This window comes from Lolium perenne, chromosome 6, assembly GCF_019359855.2.
Source record: "Lolium perenne isolate Kyuss_39 chromosome 6, Kyuss_2.0, whole genome shotgun sequence".
Lineage (NCBI taxonomy): Eukaryota > Viridiplantae > Streptophyta > Magnoliopsida > Poales > Poaceae > Lolium > Lolium perenne.
The window spans coordinates 179,513,111-179,535,350 of record NC_067249.2 but is presented as its reverse complement, the minus strand read 5'-3'; positions in this window follow the sequence as shown (position 1 = coordinate 179,535,350).

Here is a 22,240-nt window from a genome sequence, read left to right as displayed (position 1 = left end):
CTCCCCTCCTCTCCTTGACAAGTACAAATCTAAGTCGTGTCGCACGCGTTAGTCACACGCAGCAGCTCCACCCTATATATAGACGTCTACATGCTGAGGGCTTAGCTTTCGTGAAAGTTTGAAATGAGACACCACTTCTTCATCTCTACCGGTTCCTTACCAAGACGGACATTGCCGCAAAACATCGATAGAGACTAGACGTGCATGGATGAGCAACCTATAATTTCAGTTCAATCGTTTATGATGAAAAAAAACTAGCATAATTACAATTCTTGATTAATAGCAGAGTGAAGCTGCTAGTATATTTTCTAGGGTTCTTTTGTGGTACCCCCATTTAAATAACAGCCCTCCATTTTTATCCATCCAAAGGCCTAAAATATTTCATACCACTCTCCAAAACTTGACAGGTATGTTACATACCTTTGCCAAATTTCGCACTGAAACACAAAAAGGCCGTAATATGGGTCCGGCCGAAATAGCGTTCCCAGCCCAAGACACATGCCCTGGCCCATGTACAATCATTTCGTTGCAGGGAATGAAGGGTCGGGACAGACTTAACCTGGCAATCAGTATTCAGTAGCAATGTCATTGGGTATGAGGAGCTCGGTCTGTTCTATGAGGCATTATGCATGCAGAATCACTCAATTATATTCTCAGCCTCCTTTTAATGGGCTTTGCTACACAGTGCCCAGGCACTATTTGGTCTTACAGGGTGCCCCACCCAAAAATAGAAAAGAAATACACCGTATCTGCCCGTCCCAAAATAGAAAGTTTCTCCCCCATCGCACGCGCACATCAGTTATTTCCAGGAAAACCAAACAACAGAAAGGGAAAGTGGTCCACTAATACTCGAACCGACCAGGGATACTCCGCCGAGGATTTTCGTCGGACCGCTCGCCCCTGACAAGGTTGAATCAGAGGTGGAGATCGGGAAGGGACGTCGAGGAGGGGCGAGCAGAGAGGAGAATGGGGATGAACTGGAACGGGCACGGGAAAAAAAGAGAAGAGGAAGGGAAATTCTACTAGCTCTGTTTTGGACGTTAGTGTCTTTTTCCTTTGGATCGTTAGATGGGGATCTGACGGACCGTACTAGCGAGCACCGTGGTGTTCAGATTGGCCAAATTTAGGTTTTGGTGAGATGATGGTCCTGAGATCGAAAGATAATACTAATTAGAGATGTAGGTTATCAACATGATATTTTGCACCTCCTTGAAGCCTTGGCGCACACTTTGTACTCGGAACAAGACACTACTGGTTCAGTTTATTTTCAAATGCTTTATCCAAGCACTGAGGTTCTACTTCTCATATTTTCAACTTTAGTTCTTGTTGTCTGAATATTACTTTCAGTTATTTACGGAAAGTTTAAAGAAATGATGTTTAAAAGTTTTAAAAAAAATGTGAAGTAAAATTTTGCATGTACATATTATGTTGATACTTACTCGTGTGAATTTTCACGAAAAAATACCATTGTGTGTGGCCTGCATAAAAATGACAAAATGTCCAAATGAGAATAGTGAACAGGAATTTGTACTATTCACAGGAATAGGAATTTGCATTTTGTCATTTTTGTGTAGGTCACACACAATGGTATTTTACCGTGAAAACACACACGAGTAAGTATCAATATAATATCTACATGCAAAAAATTACTTCACATTTTTTGAAAACTTTTGAATAGCATGTTTTTAAACTTTTCGTAAATGGGTGTGCGCGCACCCAAGTTCCATTCACCATTTCCGCAATATGGTCACCATGTAATATACCAACTGGACCATGTCAACCAAATTACTTTTTCCCTTTCAACATAAAATTCAAAAGTCCTTCAAAATAAGATGTTTCGTTTCCTTTTGTTTGTCATGTTCAGATATAAAAGTGACAAGACCAATGAAGTTTCTTTCTGTGCTGAGCTTCAGGAAAGCCCTTGGACAGCCTTTGTCTATGCTGAGCTTCAAAAAAACCCTTGGACAGCAATACCAAACCAAACCCACTAGTGACCGTCCCAAGGTCTCTGAACATTTTGTGTTTCAGAAAGTATCTACTCTTGATCTGAAATTGTTCAGGAATAGCTGATCCATGGTGCGTCATCGCCATCGGGGCCTCTCCTGTCTGGACTGTTAAGAATGTTCCATAAGAGTTAAGTGGCTGCACAGTTAAGGGTGTGTTTGGTTGAGCTGTAGATTCCTGAAAATCAGCTGTGAGAAATCTGCTGTGGAAAAGCTGCTGTGAGCTGACAACTGTGAGAAAGCTGAAAGTTGTTTGGTTGGAACAACTGCCAACTGTAGATTCTCGCTGGATAATGTCTGTAATGTCCCTAAGTCTCTGGGAGATTATTTATATGCTAATTGATTGCAGAATAACATTTGTACAACGATAGCCATACAAATCACCATTGCTATACACCAGTAAATATAGCATCACAACTCCACCTACAGATAACAAGGACGCATCGTCGTACAAGCATTTTTACAAACACCTTGCATGCAAAGTCCAAACCACATTCTGGAGGTGGAAAACTGACATATATCATAAACAATACTCACTGATCCATACCATACAAATTAACCATTGCTATACACCAGTAACAAATAGCAAGGAATAAGGAACAACAAAAATCAGAAAAAATAAAGAAAAGCCAGTACTGGAGGAGGGCACGGGAGGGAGGAGGAAGGAGATAGGAAGATGGGAGAGGAAGGGAGAGGCAGGCGGCGCAGCTCAATATACTTCCAGCCGGCGTCCGACGGCCTTCTTAGAGGCGGCGGCGCGACGGCCCGACGGTTGGAGGCGGCGGCGCGACGGCCCGACAGTTGGAGGCGGCGGCGAGGTGCTGGTGTTCGTGTGTGGCGTCGGGTCGAACGCAATCGATTCTGGACGGTGCGTCTCCGGAGGCTGCCGGAGGCCGCCGGAATAGGCCGGCAAGGAGGAACCCTAGCCAGGTTCTCCTCTTCCCATGAAGCTCGAGTGGGGAAAAGAGAGGAACGGGGAGAATGACTCTGGTAGGAGGAAGAAAACAGAAAACGAACCGTGCAGTTTCACTTACCGGATGGCATGGCGGGTAATTTCCAACCCTTCCTTTCAACGCAACGCAGTGAAATCTGGGGTGGGAGCAACTTCCAGTTTACACTAGGAAAATCTGCTGCGTTGCAAGAATCTATACGAGTCTGGTACCCATTTGGTTTAGATTTCAGCTGCCAAGAAGTGAATCTGGTGGTAGAATCTGAACCAAACACACCCTAAGAATGTTCCAAAAGAACAGCTGAACAATGATTCTTAGCAATTGAGTTTAGTCAGTCAATGGTTGCATAGCTAATGATGGGATCATGAATCTGGAAAGGGCATGTTACATGGGAGTACCTTGGATTGCTCTTACACGTCAGTCCATTATGATCTGGCCTGGACCGCCTGATCTCTCTTACGGAGTAGTTGGATTTTCGTTCTGAAGATAAATACGGAGTACACGAAGGATTTTCGTTCTGATAGTGGTTGGAGTAACTAGCTCATAGCAATAGATACATTCTCCTAGGATGCTTCGGGTCGACGTACCAGCTGGCGGCGTCTCTGGATGTTGCGGTGGCGGCGTAGCTCGCCCGCGATGCAGGACTAGCCCGATCTGCTGGCGGCGGCAGTCGCCCACGATGGAGGACATGGCCGACCTGGTGGCGGCTTCGCTCGCCAGTGATGCAGGATCGGGCCGATCAGGTGGCGGCGGCGGCCGCCGCCTTCGATGCAGACGGGGTCAGTTCCGGCGTCGGTCACCCTTGAGTCCTTGACCCAGAGACGGGCTTCTCTCTTTCTCACGATAGAGCTTAACGCTCGGCAAACTCTGTTATCTAATTATTCGGCCGGCCCAAATACTGCTAGTTCTAATGTTTTTCTCCATTATCAATGATTTGCTGGGCTGCCGGGCCTAATCTAAATCGTTAATCCTGACCCTTCCTCAAATCATACCTCTCTCCTAGCAGTGGTAAAAGGTACTGTAAAAGAAGCCATTTTTTAAAGTTTCTGTCACGTCTCTTGCCGGCGAGAGGATCTGGTTGACACCTGCCTTGGAACAGAAGAAAGGAAGAAGTAAGACAAGAAGGAGACGGCAGAATAATTTTCTTTCTATTCCAATTCAGGCATGGTTCAATTACAGAAAAATTATATACAACATAAAATAGGCAGGAGGGAGTAGCCTCAACGTTGTCCGCCGTGGCGCTAGCAAGTTTGACCCAACTCAGGTCCAGGAGACAAACTGACATTATACTATATATAAAAGCTGACCACATTTGCTTCACCCTCATTCACTTGGTTACTGTTGATGCACATGAACAGTATCATTTGAAAATTGCTACATGAACACTACTTGAAAAAAACTAGACCACCTCTTAACTTTTTTAACACAACAAAATACTACTAGCTTCTTCTACGTTATCTTTGGAAATATATAGTAACTCCACATATATATTTGTCACCTATACTACTGCCATCTTTTATCTAGAGAAATACTACAACCCTTTTACACTGTATCTTTGGAAAAAATATTAGCTCCACCCTCCACCGTCTCTTTCAGCCGGGAAAAATACTATCTGCGAACAAAAATAATTCGCCCATCTGCTGCCTCTTTTAGCTGAGAAAATAACATGGTATTCCCTCAGAACAATATTTAAAGACTGTGATGGTAATTTCTTGGAGGAGATCGTCGGTCGAAATAGTTAGCTTTCATAATAATTTGTCGCGTTAACAATATAGCGGTTATTTTCTACAAAGCGGTAACTACCTATAATTTCCCATAATAATTTCTCTAGGCAATCCTTGAACGTCAAAAATAATTTTTGAGGGTGCATATTACAACGACAATAATTTCTCAACGGTACATTAACTACCTACTATTAATTATTTAAGGCCGCATATTTGTCCGCCGTTCATTTTGCAACGACACACAAGGGTAGTAATTTTTACATGAATCTTCAACCTCAATCGTGGTTCTGGACAGTAATTATCCGCAGATATTTTTTTAGTAGTGCATAATTCTTGAACAGTGATTTACAAAAATCCAACATCCGCCCTCTCTTTCACTCGGGGAAAATCAGGTTGTTTTTGTTAGAATTTAATTAGTCTTAATTAAATGGGTTAATCCCTGCTTGTAACTGCAACATTTGTAGCCACTCATTTAGGGAACCGTCATTAGGCGGTTATTTCCCTGGAGCGTCGCCTCCCAGGAACCGACCTAATCACGTCTGTTGCCCCCCTATATATATGTAAAATCTTCATCAATCAATACAAGTGATTTCATTCCAATCATTGTCTCTCTTTGGGCGCTCCATGTGGATAAACAATCTCTCCGCCTCCTCGACGCAGCCGCAGCTCATGTAGAGATCAACAAGGGCTGTCTTCATAATGACATCACCATGGCACGCAAGCACTGTCAACGCGTGGACCTGGCGGCCGGGGCGGACGGCACGGGAGGAAGTGCAGGCCTTGAGCATGGTGCAGAGGGTGGCAGCCGTTGGCGCGAACCCGGCAGCTGCCATGCCGCGAAAGGCTTCTGCGGCGGCTGCGGGCCGCCCGTGGCGGACTTGGCAGGCGATGAGCGCGTTCCAAGCAACGGCGTCGCGCGCTGGCATTTCGTCGAACAGGCGGGAGGCGGCGCCTGGGAGGCCGGCTTTTGCGTAGGCTGTGAGCAGGGCGGTCGCCGGGATAGGGCTGGAGAGGGAAGAAGACTTGAGCAGCGTGGCGTGGAATGCGGAGGAGTGGGTGGGGTGGGAGGAGAGGCGGCGGAGCAGCGCGGAGAGCGGCGGCGGCGCACGAGGCATTTGGCTTGCAGCACGGGCGGGCGCGAGCAGGGGCGATGTATTGGCGGGCGTTGGAGCAGCGGGTCGCGATGCTGGACGGCGCGACCAAAGGTAGGCTGCGTCGCGGGGAGAGCAGGTCGTGGCGGCGGCGCCGGTGGGAGTGACCTGCACGAGCTAGCGGCGGCGGGGCATGGGGCGACCTGCACGCTTTCATATGCAGCCCTGCTTCCGCTTGCGGCAACACAACATGCACTCATGCAGTCAACATTTTAATATTGTCTCTACCTTTCACATATGTCATGAACAATCAATAGCATTTCATATGTCCTCCCCTCCACAAGAGGAGCCACCTTGCTTTCATCAAAGTCCGGGTTAGAGCATCTCCACTCGTTGGCGCTCCCCACGACTAAATCCGACGAAATTTTCGTTCGAATTGGAGGAAAATTTAGTCTAGGGAGCACCGAAGTTCCAGCCGTCCCCCTGGCAGGAAACCCCCAACCTCGCCTGTGGTGACCCTGCATACCACTGCATGTTGTAGTATGCCAGTCGTTGATATAACATTCACGAAGTACCATTCCGCAAATATTACATCCCTCAGAGTAGTACAACAGAACATAGCAAGGTCCATACCTCATTCACATATTATTACAATTAATATACACATGTCTTCTCGGAGCTCCTCTTGGGTCCTAAGAGGAATACTCCTGGGTTCGAGGCGAACCCAACTTAACTTACAATATAAGTGTCTCATTAAGCTAAACATTTATTTCCTCGAGCAGCTAAATACTAAGAGTTCGGGCTGCTCGGTTACTACTACTATCGGATATATCTAGGCTTGTTCTCCTCCGGAAGCCTCCCCGGATCCGTAGACGATGATGTAGTCTACGCCTTCAACTCCTCCTGAGAGGTCAGGTTCATCATAGCCGATAATCTCGGCTCCTTCATTGTTGTCGTAGTCCTCCTCCAGACGGTTCAGACAATCTAAGCATGGGATTTAAGAGTGGTATGAGTACGAGCGTACTCAACAAGTTCATTATAGATAAGAGGTGTTTAATGCACTAGCTACGATATTAGACCAGAAAGTCTAATACCAATGCAAGTTTTGACAAACATTTCTTCAAGAGATTGCTTTTATTTCAAAGAGCTATGTCCGTCAGCCTTCACCGGTTTACTAGAACTTCATGGAGCTCCTTTCCGGCAGCGTTCGCAGTTCCTCAATCCCGGAACAGGGAGTGACAGGTCACAGTTCTTACACTCTGCAGAGGTGTGTTGCTTTACCCATAAGAGATCTTAACCTTGATGCCAACCGGGCAGCTTTCCCGTCCACACTTCCTTCGGTGTGAGGCCCGGTATAAGGTCTAGCCAATCATGTTCCTCCGCTACCTCGAACACCCACCCTTTATTGCATGCGCCGACCCTGGGTCCACGTCGGTCCCATTATTCCCGTAATTTCAGGGTGGACCCCGACCACGACAACAAGGATCTTGGGCTCTACCATACACTCCTACGCCGGTGGCTGCAACCCATCATAGACCGCAATACCGTGGGGACTTAAGGCTTCCCCAGCCTACCGCTTGTTCTTCGAACGACAAGTGTCTACGGACTGTGCCGTGGGGACTTAAGGCTTCCCCAGCCTACCGCTTGCCGCCGACAGATACAAGTGTCTACGGTAAAGCGCATCCGTTGATGAACGAGAGGTGGAAACACTTTTGACTACTCCATCCCACTCCGGATCTTATGGTTAACACGGGTATTACGGCACAAGAATCACTGGCGACATTTGTTGTTTAATCCTAGATGGATATAAACCCGTGCAATGGAACCTCCACCATATCAACACAATCCATGGTTCCATTGCCCACCACTTAGTCATATTCATCGTTATGAAAGTAGTGGTTTTGATTTTTATGCAATAGTGATAACCATAATATTTTGTAAGTAATTTGATAGAAATACTCAAATGACATGAGCAAGTGATGAACTTGCCTGAACACTGCAAAGTTTTGCAGTTGGAAGGTGTGGACTGACCCTTGTCCTCTGCCTCTGAAAAATAGCATCATTGTCCGATAAGGGCAATGGTTAAAGAAGCAATTATGCATGATTCCATTTTTAGGGTTTGTTCCCCCCTTCCGATGTCGTTATTCTTTTATGTAAGGATTTAATACTAAGAATAATTTGGGGATACTTGTTTAAAAGTAAAATACTACCTTGAAATGTTGTCAAGGTGTTTTTAAGGTCCAAATACATTAGTGGACTTATTTTTATTATAGAAAATTAGGTGTGTGATTTAAATGATTATTTAAATCATCAAAATAGGACTTATTCTTAAGTGTCTTCAAAAATTCTCTTTGATATTTTATTTGGATTGAGAATTTTATGCTGATTAATTTTCATATTTTTACTTATTTTTTTAGAGCTATGTTTTATTTTATAAAATTCTTGGAATTTCCCATTTAAATGGGTATTTTGGAAATGTCCAAAATACCCCTCGGGCCCACCTGTCAGGCGGCCGAGCTGGTTAGGTTGGACCAGCCCAGTGGGCTCGGTCCAACCGACCCAGTCGCTTCGTCGTCCTCCACCCCGTAACCCTAATTCCCCTTTCGGCTCCCGCGACACCGAAATCGCCTCCGCCGTCGCCGCCCTGCTCCGGCCGTCTCCGGCCATCATCAGCGACGACCTGGTGCGGATCTGGACCGTCTCTCGACGGCGGACATGGTGGTCCGCGTCGATTTGACGCTCGCGTCCACCTCGTCTCCTCCCCAACGCATCTGCGCCTCGGCCGCACGGATCCGTGAAGATCCGCTGTTCGTCGGCGTCCCTGGCGCCGTGGTGATGCCGTGGAGATGCTGGCGTTGCAGTGATGTGGCGACCAGGCTTGGCTTGGCCTGGCGCCGCCGTCGCCGGGCGTGTGCCGCCGTGCCGCCACGGTCGTGCTCATACGCCGCTTTGTGTAAGTTTCTCCTCCTCTCTCCCCTTCTGTTACCTGTTCTATCTTCTTCTCTTCTATGTGCTCTGGCCATGGTTTTCCTCCCTGTGGAGGTCGGCCATGCTGCTGTTGCTGCTCTACTGCGCTTGGCTCACTGCTGCTATGTATGCTGTTTACTGTGTCGGTATTGCCATGCTTACTCATGCTGTTCATGATTGTGCACGGTTCTGTGCATGTTCCAGAGCCACATGCTGGTTGTATCTTGCATATTTGGTTTGGAACCATCCCTGTGCCTCTGTTCTACTTGCTATACTAGCCAGAAATTCATGTGTATTCAATTTGGCTGCTCTGGCCTGATTACCATGTGTAATCCTTGCAATTTGCAAGTTCCAGAGCACTGATATGCTGTCCCTTGTGCTTAATTTTCATGGTAAGCTTGGTTAAGCATTACTGCTGGTTAGCTGCATGATTCAGTGATTAGCACTAAGTGCATAACTTGTTTAATGGCTCTTGTTATTATCATGGCTTGATTATGTGTGTGTGCTATCCTTGTCTGGATTGATCCAGTGGTACATCATGTATTTGATGTGCTTCTGGATACAATTATAAATCATTCATTTGATTATCTGTGAAGCAATTATTTATAAGATGTGGCTATATAGTTGATCTGGTTAAATGTGTGGTTGCTAGGCTTGGCTCTAGCATGTCTTAGCATGCTCTAGTAAGCTTCTGATGATCATATGATCATCAGTTGCTTGTAAAGCTGCTGTGTTATGACTGTGCCTCTCTTCTGCTCATCCTTGTGTCTGTGTGACACCAAAATCTGTACTGATGCATGCTTTTGCTTGCTCAAGCAGTTGCTGATGCTTGCAATGATCCATTGGATCAGCTGCAAGACTCTGGTGCTTTGATTCCTTATATGATTCACTTATCTGTATTACCTGGCTTTACTAAAATAGATAAGTAATGTGAACTGCTTGCAGTAATGATCATTTCATTGAGTTTGGCAGGGCTAGATGGATGCCACCACTTGGTTGGGTACCCTAGCCCTCCTTTTGAACCCTTCTGGGTAATGATAACTGTGCATGGCTTATTAGTTTGGGCTGGTTCAGTGGTTGAGGTGACCTTGACAGCAATTCATTGTTGTTTAGGTAGCTCCCACCCTTGTTGGCTTGCTATGGCTTAGTGAATATATCACTAGGTAATTCCTTGTTGGATTTCCAGTGATCTTTGATGTTGACAAACAAGAATAGACACATATTGTCTATCAATCTGATGGTGTGCTAGGTTATAGGTGCTAGGTGACTTTGGTTGAATAACTAGGATCATTTCCTTGCTGGATTGCCTTGGTTATACCACTGTTTTGGTCTAGCCAGTGTTCCCTTGGTGATTTCCTATTGGCTTCACCCATTTTTGCTTGCACCAACTGACTTGGTAGCCAGATGATGATACAATCTGGGTATTCTACCCTTCTGTGTTCCTGTGATGCATTGTATGCTTATTTATGAGCAAGACTTGGTTTTGCTCAGGTTGATCTGTTTATACCTCACTCCAGCTCCTAGAAAATGGTGTGTTGGTGTAGAGGTTTTGCTTCTGTGCTGCTTTCTTGGCTTGCTCTGCTCCTCCTTGTGGCTTGTGCTTGATCTACTCCATGGTTTACTTCTCCACAGGAAACAGTTCTTTGCTTGAGCTGTTCCTGGATGAAGTTCTGGCTATGTGTTCTTCCTGTTCTAAGTGTTCTTGTTTTCTGATGACTTACCAAGATGCCTGCCGATGAATGAGCTAGGGTTTGGCTCAAAAAGGTTATATATGATGCCCTCTTGCTCCCTCTGGTCGACAGCTTGGCCTGGTCACTTTGGTGACTCTCCCTGGCTGTGTATGTGCTGGTGGACATGCACACAGCCCTGTGAGCTGCTTGTGTAGTTCCTGGTTGGAACTTGGTCCATTTGGTGGATCAGCTCGGCAGCTTGACCATATCCCTTTCATTTCCTTTATTTGTTAACCTGCCAAGTGGCTTTGCCACTTGGCTTAATACTGGTTTTGCTTTGATTTGTGGAGGAAATCAACAATTGATCACAGATGGACATGGAGTTCATCAAATCCAAGATCAAGTGAAGATGATCTTGTATTATTTAGACTAGGATCATTGCTTGTACTTTTCTTTTTATTCTCTTTTATTTTTTCAATTTCACCAATTCTTGTAATGTGTTGTAATTCATTTATTTTCTCTGATGAATATTGTAATGACAATGTAAATTGTGTGATGATCAATAAAGCTCAAGGTTTTTCTCTAATGAGCTTTACTTTACTTTAATTGCTCATATTGTTCATTACTTATTATTTACTTAATGAATTTCCTCACAATTCAATATTTAGGTTAATTATTTAATGTTTGAATTTGAAATTCAAATTCAACCTTGGTTTAAATTTAACCATGTCACTTATCAAGAATTCACTCATACACTCTCCCCTCTCTTCTTAAAACCCTAAACTAATGAAGTGAGATGCAAGTTTGTCGCACTCTCGAAACCCTAACCCTGTAAGGTGTCGAGAGAGAAACTTGTCCCCCTTCGATGCAGTTTTTGTTTAAAAGCGCGAAATTTCCCCAGAATTTACTATGCAATGCACATCCCTTTCTAAAATCTACCCCTCGATCGTCTCTAAACCTGGGACATTACAGCCTTTCCCCCTTAAAGAAAACTTCGTCCCGAAGTTGTGGTTGTAATACCTGAACAGCTCGGGGTATGTTTTCCTCAGGTCTTCCTCTTTTTCCCAGGTGGCTTCCCTCTCGGGATGATGCTTCCATTGTATCTTGCAGTACTTGATAGCTTTATTTCTGAGTTGTTTCCAGCTCTCCTCGAGAATCTTGGCTGGCTTCTCGATGTACGTCAAGTCTGGTTGTAACTCAAGCTCATCATGTGCTATTGGTTCATCTGGGGTCTTCAAACATTTCCGAAGTTGTGACACATGGAATACATTGTGAACTTGAGCTAACCTTCCCGGTAGATCCAACTCAAAGGCTAAACCTCGATTTTGACTCAGTATCTTGAAAGGTCCTATATATCTAGGACTGAGTTTTCCTTTTACTCCAAACCTCTGGAGTCCTTTCATCGGGCTTACCTTAAGATAAACCATGTCTCCAACTTGTGGTTCCCATGTCCTTCTCTTCTGATCGGCATAACTCTTTTGCCGACTTTGGGCTATCTTAAGCCTGTCTCTGATAATGTCAATGATTTGTTGTTTTTCCTTGACATAATCAGGGTTGAACTCTTTGCTTGCTCTAGCTTCATACCAACATATTGGTGATCTACACTTCCTTCCATACAGAGCTTCAAATGGTGCCATTTTGATACTGCTTTGATAACTATTGTTGTATGAGAACTCTGCTAAAGGTAGATGCTCCTCCCATGATCCTCCGAAGTCTAGGGCACAAGCCCTAAGCATATCTTCTAAGATCTGATTGGTTCTCTCGGTTTGTCCACCGGTCTGGGGATGATAAGCAGTACTATAATCCAACTTGGATCCTAAAGCTTCGTGAAGCTGCTTCCAGAATGCTGATGTGAACACGGATCCTCGATCCGATACTATCTTCTTAGGCACTCCATGCTTACTCACGATCTCTTTGATGTAAAGATCGATAAGTTTCTCTCCTTTATCCTGCTGGTTTACCGCTAAGAAGTGTGCACTTTTCGTCAACCGGTCCACGATTACCCATATCATGTCCTTCTTTTTATTAGTCATGGGTAGTCCGGTGATGAAATCCATCCCTATTTCCTCCCATTTCCACTCCGGAATAGGTAAAGGTTGTAACTTCCCTGCCGGACTCTGGTGTTCAGCCTTCACTCGCTGGCATGTATGGCATTCTGCCACATACTGTGCTATCTCCCTCTTCATGTTATTCCACCAGAATAGTTCCTTTAGGTCCATGTACATCTTTGTACTTCCCGGATGTATGGAATATGGTGTTTGATGAGCTTCCCGGAGTATTACTTCCTTAATTTCAGCAATATCCGGAACACAAATTCTCTTCTGGAACCATAAAGATCCAGATTCTCCGCGATGAAATTCTGATGGTCTTCCCTCATCTATTCTCCTCATCTCTTCTATAATGAATGGATCGTCCAATTGACCCATCATTATCTCATTCTTCAAGTTGACATTCAACTCATCGGCTACTTGCAACGCCGATAATCCTTCATGGGCTTCCTTCTCCCAAAGTTGTATTTGGGCTTGACTTATTTCCTTCCTCAACTCCGGTGATATTTCTTGTTCAACTCCTCCAGTACTCTTCCTACTGTATGCGTCTGCTACAACATTAGCCTTCCCTGGTGTGTAATTGATTGTCAGATCATAATCCTTGATCAATTCTAGCCATCTTTTCTGCCTCATGTTGAGTTCCTTTTGAGTGAAGAAATATTTGAGGCTTTTATGATCTGTATAGAGCTCACACTTCGCTCCATAGAGAAAATGTCTCCAAGTTTTGAGTGCAAAAACGACAGCTGCTAATTCCAAGTCATGTGTTGGATAATTCACTTCATGAGGTCTGAGTTGCCTCGATCCATAGGATATCACTTTCCGATCTTGCATGAGTACGCAACCCAATCCATGTTTGGATGCGTCACAGTACACGGTGTAGTCCTTGCCAACTTCTGGAACTGCTAACACCGGTGCCGTGGTGAGTTTCTCTTTTAGAGTTTGAAAGCTCTTTTCACACTCCTCGGACCACACGAATGGTGTGTTCTTTCTTAGCAACTTTGTCATAGGTCCTGCTATCTTAGAGAATCCTTCAATGAATCTCCGATAATATCCTGCCATTCCTAGGAATCCTCGGATTTTCTTGACAGTCTTGGGTGCTTCCCATTCTAGAACTGCTGCTACCTTACTCGGGTTAACAGCTATTCCATCTTTACTGATAACATGACCAAGAAATTCCACTTGATCTAGCCAAAATTCACACTTGCTGAATTTGGCATAAAGTTGGTGTTCCCTTAGTGTTTGCAACACTAACCTCAAATGTTCGGCATGTTCTGCCTTGTTCTTGGAGTATATCAGAATATCATCGATAAATACGATGACAAACTTGTCCAGATATGGCATGAAGATCTTATTCATGAGATTCATGAATATTGCTGGGGCATTGGTCAATCCAAAAGGTACTACAAGGTATTCATGGTGTCCATACCTTGAGACAAAGGCAGTTTTCGGAACGTCTTCCTTCTTGATCTTTATCTGGTGATAACCGGATCTTAGATCAATCTTGGAAAAGACTCCCGCGCCTCTCACTTGATCAAATAGATCTTGTATTCTTGGAAGTGGATACTTGTTCTTGATTGTGACGTTGTTCAAATTCCTGTAGTCTCCGCACATCCTTCTTCCTCCATCTCTTTTATCCACGAAGATCACGGGTGATCCCCATGGTGAAACACTCTCCTGAATGAATCCCTTTTGTTCCAAGTCATCCAGTTGCTCCTTAAGCTCTTTCAATTCCTTGGGCCCCATCTTATATGGTGCTTTGGCAATCGGAGCTGTTCCTGGAATTAGGTCGATAGTGAATTCTATCTCCCTATCTGGTGGCATACCAGGTAATTCCGCAGGAAACACATCCTGGAATTCATTTACTACAGGTATATCTTCTAACTTCACCTCCTTCATGCTGTTAAGCTGTAACTCAACTTCAATCTGTGTATGTTTGTCGCCTTGGTAGATCATTCTACTTCCATCGGGACTTTTCAATGACACCGTCTTGTTTACACAGTCGATCAATGCTCCATTAGCTTCTAACCAGTTCATACCAAGAATGACATCAATGTCCTTCATCGGTAAAATGAACAGGTCCGCGTCAAACGCGCACTTATTGATCATAATGACTTGTTTTTGTTTGGCATGGGTTACTACTATCGTTCCCCATGAAAAGTATGGTTATGGGTGTATCTAACTTAGTGCAACTAATCCCATGTTTGATGATGAATTGTTGAGAAATGAATGATGTAGTTGCACCAGTATCAAAAAGTACTTTGCCAGGATGAGTGAGTATCTGGAGCGTACCTATCACCGCCTGGTCAGAGTTGACCACCTCTTCCAGACTAGTGCAGTTCAGCTTGCCGAAGGGCTTCTTATTCTTCCAGCTCCCTCCGGTGTTTCCTCGATTTCCTCCGCCTCCAGATTGACCTCCACCAGTGTTTCTCTTGGGGCAGTCCTTCAGCATGTGCCCCTCCTGGCGACAACCAAAGCATATAATCTTTGGCTTCTTACAGTCTTTGGCCAAATGCCCTGTGAATCCACAGCTTCTGCAAATTATTTGATTTGCAGTCTGGAATGCTTGGTTCTTCCTACTACCGTAGTAGTTGCTGTTGTTGTTGTTGTTGTTGTTATATCTGGGCTTGAAACTCAAGTTGGTATTAGGCTTGTTACTAACAAACCTCTTAGGCTCAAACTTGGCCTTTTTCCTCTTCTCCTCCTGTAGTTGCTTGAAATCATCTTCCAGAGTGATGGCTGCATCCACCAACTCTTGAAATTCTGTCGCTCTCATCATACGGAGCTGTACTTTGAACTGGGGACTTAACCCCCTCAGAAATCTCTTTTTCTTCTTGTCCTCGGTGTTGACTTCCTCAACAGCGTACCGGGACAATTTAGAGAACTCCCTGACATAGGTCAGGATTGCCTTGTCCTTCTGCTCGAGACTCTCGAATTCTCGACGCTTCAGTTCCACAATACTTTCAGGGACATTGGATTCCCTGAACTTCCTTGCGAATTCCTCCCAGGTAAATACCTTTCCAGCCGGATAAACGGCTACAATATTGTCCCACCATGATGCGGCAGGTCCACATAACAGATGGGTAGCATAACGAACCTTCTCTTGGTCGTTACATCCAACGGTGTTGAGCTTTCGCTCGGTATCCATCAGCCAATCTTCCGCGTCCATTGGCTCGGGCGCGTATGCGAAAGATATAGGCTTGGTGTTTTGGAAGTCTGCTAATGTGACTCCCGGGTTCTCAGGTCTCTCCACCCTGTTCTGCTGCAGCAGCTCTTGAAAGAATTTATTCTGCTGCTCCAGCGTTACACGCTGTCGCTCCTCCACCAGCTGCATGTACTGGATAAAGTTTTGCTGCGTCATGGGTGGTGGTGGTGGTGGAAACTGATCTCTGGCTGCACCCTCAGCCTCTTCCTTTTCTTTTGCTTCTCGCTCCATGCGCTGCGCTTCAGTCTCGTTTCCTAACGTTCCCGACATAATCCCCCTAGTTCTGAAACACAAGATGATACTCATAATTACTCCATGCGCAAGTTTTCTGAGCTCAACTTTGTGCACAGAACTAGTCACGCAATGGAAATCAAGAAGCAAATCCAAATCATACAAAACATATAACCTGTATATACATACATAAGTGGTCTTATTACAATACTCAAGTCGATGTGAGTATGCAAACTCACTTATTAAAGTATATGTACAAATTTATACAAATATTACAAACTATAATACACGTGGTACTTGTGTATTATAGCCTCGCCTCCCTTGGTGGACTCTAGTCGATCTTCACTCCCGGTACATCCCAGGCTTCCATCCGGTCGAACGTGTCGTCCTCCTGATAGACCCTGGAACATAAGGTCTCCCCGTTGGCTGGTAATCCGAATCAGATGATGATCCTAAGGAGAAATCAGTGTTCACAAACTGATCGTTGAGTGCATCACAGTCCACCCATCGGGTGTACTCCCCTGTAGCCCCACCATAAGGGTTACCAAAACTCATACCCGACTCAACTTGTGTCGGATATCCTCCATCCACTCCTTCATTACTAGGATAGCTCTGGTTCTGGGTTGTTGCGTCATCATTCATATCCCCATCATAATACACAGAAGTACTATGAGTTCCTGTATCATCTCCCCAACGCCAACCCCTGGAATTCTCGATAGGAGTCTCGGAACGCTGGTTGTTTCCGGATTCCTCTCCGCCTTCGTATCCCCCATAGGAACTACCCAGGTAATTCCCAGGTGTAGCAGGTGTAGGTTCACGTGCAAGTGGATCAATGCTGATGTAGTCACCAGCTGAATAAACTGGTGTGTGCACTACATTCTCCATAGGTTCTTTCCCCCTACTCTCCTCCTTGGGTGCAGTAAATTCCTCAAGCATCGTATCAACTGCTCCTATCAGATGATGGTTCAACTGAAAGAGTAATGATATGAAGTTACGGCTATTATCCATATATTTTGCCGCTGCTATGGGTTTGCGTTTAGCATATTTGTAGTGGTTGAGCATGGGATCTTCTTCCTCCTGATTATGAGGAATATGGGAGAACTCGGAATCCATAAGCTCTTTTGTCTTATGTTCCCGTATGTCGGTTATGGCTCTCATAACCGCTATATGGTAGGCTGTGTTGGTTGTTCTAGCTTCTCCAGCTGGCATGACTACGCTCATTCCCAAAGATTCGGGAAGTCGCAGTCCTACCCTGCACTTGGCCAACACCGGTCCATCATAGAACATGTACTTCTTTACTGGAATCTGGGGATCACACCCAAATTCCAATAACATGGCTCGTAGGATATCTGCAAGTCCTCCTTGGTATTCGTTCAGTGTGGAATCCATAACTTTCACGTTTCTTCCCGGTCGTGAACTTGCCATGTTGGCTGTAGAAATAGAAAGATTATAAGATTAGTAATAATGCATCATAATAGTGATAATAAAGAATTATCGCACTAAAAGATATGATTGTTGTATTCTCAATTGAATATACATCATATTTTTAGAGAATTCTTTACTAATCCTATTTGACTCCTAACGTTTGGTCCCATTTACTAGGTTCCAACCTAAGGTCAAAGCTTTTGCTCTCATACCAACTGTGGTGACCCTGCATACCACTGCATGTTGTAGTATGCCAGTCGTTGATATAACATTCACGAAGTACCATTCCGCAAATATTACATCCCTCAGAGTAGTACAACAGAACATAGCAAGGTCCATACCTCATTCACATATTATTACAATTAATATACACATGTCTTCTCGGAGCTCCTCTTGGGTCCTAAGAGGAATACTCCTGGGTTCGAGGCGAACCCAACTTAACTTACAATATAAGTGTCTCATTAAGCTAAACATTTATTTCCTCGAGCAGCTAAATACTAAGAGTTCGGGCTGCTCGGTTACTACTACTATCGGATATATCTAGGCTTGTTCTCCTCCGGAAGCCTCCCCGGATCCGTAGACGATGATGTAGTCTACGCCTTCAACTCCTCCTGAGAGGTCAGGTTCATCATAGCCGATAATCTCGGCTCCTTCATTGTTGTCGTAGTCCTCCTCCAGACGGTTCAGACAATCTAAGCATGGGATTTAAGAGTGGTATGAGTACGAGCGTACTCAACAAGTTCATTATAGATAAGAGGTGTTTAATGCACTAGCTACGATATTAGACCAGAAAGTCTAATACCAATGCAAGTTTTGACAAACATTTCTTCAAGAGATTGCTTTTATTTCAAAGAGCTATGTCCGTCAGCCTTCACCGGTTTACTAGAACTTCATGGAGCTCCTTTCCGGCAGCGTTCGCAGTTCCTCAATCCCGGAACAGGGAGTGACTGAAAGTGCATGGAGCCCCCATGTGTGGTTTTGGTAATTAATGACAATCCCTATGGACTAATGTTTGCATTGAGTTATATTTGTAGGAGTTGTCCATAGGCAATTCTTGAACCATATGTTGGCTTCAAGGTTGCAATAAGAAGAAATTGATGAAGTATATCAAGTGTCAAGTATGTCTTGAAGATAAAGATGAAGTGTGCCCTCAAGTTACTTCAAGACATCAACATGATGAAGAATGAAGAATTGAAGTGCAAGTTCAAGATGAGCCAACTCGAAGAGATCATAAGCTTGAAGTTTGCCATGGAGAAATGAAGTGCTAGTTCAAGATGAGCCATCTCGAAGAGATCCTTTGATTGACTCTTGTCATCCATATGGTGATCATGGATATGTGAAGTTGCGCCGAAGAAGAAGCTCTCCCATGGTGGTTTATGGGGGAGCAATCTACAAGACTTCGTCTAGAAAGCACAAGCAAGAAAGGCGTTCCATCTTGTTGCGGTCAAGATCGTCATCATCGAGCTCAAGTGGAATGCGCAAGTTTAAGGTTTGCTCTTGATAGGGTTTCTTTCTCACCGGTCTCATAGTGTAGTTGGAGACCGGTTTATAGTTTAGTTGCCGTACTATCAAGAGGGCTCTCGAGTGAGTAACTCGATCGTATCATTCGGAGAGAGCTCAAACCTTTGCATCCTTGCATCATCTTTCTTGGTTGTTATTTGGATCTTATCCATGTGATGTTTTAGAGCTTGTGCTTATTCTCATGACAAGCTCTAGTTCATCGAAAACGGATTTCGTATAGATCACTTGTTGCGTTTTCGAGTTTGGTTCATCATCATCTTTCTTGGTTGTTATTTGGATCTTATCCATATGGTGATGTAGAGCTTGTGGTTACTTCCATAGCAAGCTCTAGTTCATCGAAAACGGATTCCGCATGAATCACTTGTTGCGTTTTCGATATTGGAGTTTTTCTCGGTTTCTCGTATTGAGAGGTTTCACTCTAAAATACATAGAAAAACCTACCCCACTTGTTCTTAAGCTTTTCACTCTTTGTTGGGTAGCTCTTGTCATACCCTTTACAACAAAATTGGTTTCACCTAAATCCGAGTTTCCTAACTCAACTTGTTGCATTTTCGAGGTTGGAGGTTTTACCGGTATGTCTTTTAGACAGGTCAAACCTTTCGTCTTTTATTTCTATCCTACCTTACTGGACTATGATGGTTCCCTGCATGATCTTGTAGAGCTTGTTACTAGCTTCGAAACGAGCCCAAGATCATCAAAATCGGAGTCCGGATGCAAAAGTTCTTAAAGTTTTCGTATCGGGTGTTTGGGCAAAAACTGGGGGGCCGGAACTGCCGCCGGAACTGCCGCCGGGAGCACCCCGGCACTGCCGGTGGTGCAAGGCCTGCACTGCCGGCCACCCCGGCACTGCCGGTGGAAAATGGCCAGCACTGCCGGCCACCCCGGCACTGCCGGTGGCACAAGGCCGGCACTGCCGGCCTGTCGCGATTTTTGCCCCAACGGGCAGAAATCTGAGGCCCCTATTTAAGGCCTTCTTCCTCCTCTTTCTCCCCACTTCTTCTTCCTCCTTTGGCTCTCTACCATTGTTGACCTTGAGAGCTTTCCACATCCCTCTACTCCTCCAATGATTCTTGAATCCATTTGAGGGAAAAGGAAGAGGAGATCTAGATCTACATTTCTACCAATCAAATCCATCTCTTTGTGAGTGGAACTCTCTAGATCTTGATCTTGGTGTTCTTTGTGAATTCCTTTGTTCTTCCTCTCTTATTCCCCCAATAGCTTTTGTAGCTTTGTTGGAATTTGAGAGAGAAGGACTTGAGCATCTTTGTGGTGTTCTTGCCATTGCATTTGGTGCATCGGTTTGAGTTCTCCACGGTGATTCGTGGTGGTGAAAGCAAGTAGGTTGTTACTCTTGGGTTCTTGGAACCCTAGACGGATTCTAGGCCTTTGTGGCGATTTGTTGGGAGCCTCCAATTAAGTTGTGGATGTGTGCCCCAATCTTTGTGTAAGGCCCGGTTTCCGCCTCGAAGGAAATCCCTTAGTGGAACCGTGACCTAGGCCTTTGTGGCGAGGGTCACCGGAGATTTAGGTGAGGCGCCTTCGTGGCGTTCGGTGTGTGGTGTGAGTACCGCATCTTGGGGTGAGGCCTTTGTGGCGTTGGTGTGCATCGAGCAACCACACCTCAAGGTGAGCCTCTTGTGGCGTTCGGGAGCACTAAGCAACCGCACCTCTCCACCGGAGATTAGCACTCGCAAGAGTGTGAACTCCGGGATAAATCATCGTCTCCCGCGTGCCTCGGTTATCTCTATACCCGAGCTCTTTACTTATGCACTTTACCTTGTGATAGCCATCGTGCTTGAAGTTATATATATCTTGCTATCACATACTTGCTTGCATTGCTTAGAATAAGTTGTTGGTGCACATAGGTGAACAATAGTATATAGGCTTTGGGCTTGACAAAGTAAACGCTAGTTTTATTCCGCATTTGTTAAGCCCATCTCGTAAAAGTTTTAAATCGCCTATTCACCCCCCCCTCTAGGCGACATCCGTGTCCTTTCAATTGGTATCAGAGCAAGGTCTCTCATTCTTAGGCTTCACCGCCTTGAGAGTAAAGATGTCGGCTAGAGGATTAGTGCACGATAACACTCTTATATTAGATGGCACAAATTATGATGTTTGGAAAATTTGCATGCTTAGTCATTTTCGGGACATTGACCCTCATATGGAGAAAATTGTAGATATAGGTTTTTCTCCTCCTATGGATTCACAAAATCTATCTTTAGAGGATGAGCAAAATTTATATCTCAATTCTCAAGCTTCTTATGTTCTTATGAATGCTTTGCGAGATGTAGGTCTTTTTCCATACTTGCCTTTTTGGAGCGCTCATGAGTTATGGACAAAAATTCAAGATAAATATGATGTGTCCAATATTATGAAGGATGATTGCATTACTTCCACTTCCGGCCGTGATGAGTTCTCATCTTCATCCACTTCACCAAAGTGTGTCAAGACACAAGGTAATGATATGGTGAGTGGTGATGAAAATTGCAATGTTGATATTGAGCTTTCTATTGATGATTCTTCATCTCTATCTCATTACAATGCTTCATCTATGGACTTAAACACATCTAGCACTAGAAATGATTTACATGCTTGTGTTGATAGTCCTTGCATATCATGTGTAAGTTGCTTGAATAAATCTAATGATGATATGCTTGCTTTGTCTTGTGGCCATGATAAAAATGATTCTATTTCCTCTAGTTGTTGTGTGTCTAACAATGTAGAGGAAACCAAAGATTCTATTGTTCAAGACAAGATCTTGAAAGGAGCCTCAAGTAACTCCTCATCTTTATCTCACGGTCCTCATATATGCCTTATGGCCAAGGGTTCCACGGTACCTCCTACCATGGAACCTAATATGTCTCGTGGTGATAAGGATGAGGATGAATATGAAGAAGAGGATTGGGTTGTCTCTCTACGCGATAAGGGTAAGAGCGTATTCAAGGTTATTTGCAAAGATAAAATTGCTAGCACTCACTTCTTTGAAATCTTGACTACCGCTATTGAGAGCCAAAAACTTATTTGGATGCATGAGAACACCATTGATAAAAAGGGTGCTCTTGAACGAGAGTATGCCAATGATGTAGCATCCCTAAAGAATGATCTTGAAGAAGAACAAGAGACCGTAGCCTCTCTTGAAGAGCAACTTGAAACCCTTGAAGTGTCTCAAAATGAAATAGTTTCTAAACTCACTAAGGAAAGAGACCATGCTAAAGCTCAAGTAAAAATGCTTAAAAAGGAAAATTCCAAAGTTGGTGTTGGTCATGATAAACTTGTTAAGGATCTAGATGATCTAGACAAGGCCCACAAGGTCTTGGAGAGCGAACACTCTATCCTCACCAAGTCCCATGAGCAACTTCAAGCTTCCTATTTAAAAGAGCATGCCAACTTGCCTTCTCCCATTGCTAT